Genomic DNA, 1,269 nt, shown 5'->3' with positions numbered 1-1,269 from the left:
TTAATTCAGTTTCACCTCTGACCTCTGACCTTTACTTTAACACTAACATCTAATCATCTAATTATACACAGGAAATATAAAAGTCTAAGGTCAGAAACTGTGACGGTCACATGACTGGACACCTGCAGGACGACAGACGTGAGGAGGAACCGGACGATGTGTTAAATATAAAAGATATAAAAGAATAGAACGTGAAGTATTTCTGGATTTCTGGATTCAGGAGGTTCAACGGGACGTGGGCTTGTCAGTTCATCAGGCAGCTAAAGCTGATCCAACAGTCCGGCAGTAAATCCTCCGTCATGAAGGTTGCAATGTTCAGCGCCTGTAGAAACGGTTTCAGAGAGGAGATATTTCCCTGGTGTGCAGGAGTGCTTCGGTTTCACTAACGAGCGTCTCTCAGCTGATTACCAACAGGTGTGCCGAGCGTCTACCTGGAATCAGAGTCGTCCCAACATGAAATCCCAGAACAACCGAAACCAGAACCGTACCGTACCTCCACAATGCTGTGTACAGATTATACAAGCAAACTGTTATTTATCAGTCACAGGGCGTTTCCAAAAAAAAGAAAGATTTCCAATCATGACAATTATTTTAGAAACAAGATTTTAAACCTTCGTAAACAGAGTGCGGTTGTTTTAACTGGAGACTGTCGCCTGTGTTTTATCTTCGCATCTTATCTTTTAAATTTTCCTTCCGTGTTAGTTTTATTACAATTTTGTCGTTTTATTGTTTATTATTGAAATTGAATTGTAAATTGTTTCTGGACTGTCTGTTCATTGTTTTTATTGTTTTTTATGTCTCTTGAAAATGAGATTTCTATCTCAGTGGGATTCGCCTGAATAAATAAAAGTGATGTCATCATGAAGAAACATCTGCGTCAAAAAGTCATAATGTACATTTATTTAAACTTTTAAAATCAAATTACTTAACAAATTATTATGAAATATTATTTCACCATTTGCTTCCATTATTATTTTATTATTTATTTATTTTTAATTATAAACATGTTTATTTCAAAATGCTCTGTCAGTTTTTAATCCATTACATCATTTTCATGACATGCGACTGTCTTCTCACCTTTCAGCCAATCACACGTCCCCTGCCTCTCGAGCTAGGAAGTTCAACGACTGCGACCAGATTTAGCCAGCTAGCACCTGTTAGCTAGAGCTACAACTATGTCAAAGTTATTCTGAATCAGCTGCTGTTTATAAACACAGTCTACAGAAGAGAAAAGGGTTCAAGTCAAATCCTGCAAGGTTTGGATGGTGG

This window comes from Seriola lalandi, unplaced genomic scaffold (genome assembly GCF_002814215.2).
Source record: "Seriola lalandi dorsalis isolate HSWRI2012SDOR001 ecotype SW California unplaced genomic scaffold, Sedor1 jcf7180002054888, whole genome shotgun sequence".
NCBI classification, from domain to species: Eukaryota; Metazoa; Chordata; class Actinopteri; order Carangiformes; family Carangidae; genus Seriola; species Seriola lalandi.
Note: the sequence above shows the minus strand (reverse complement) of the source record.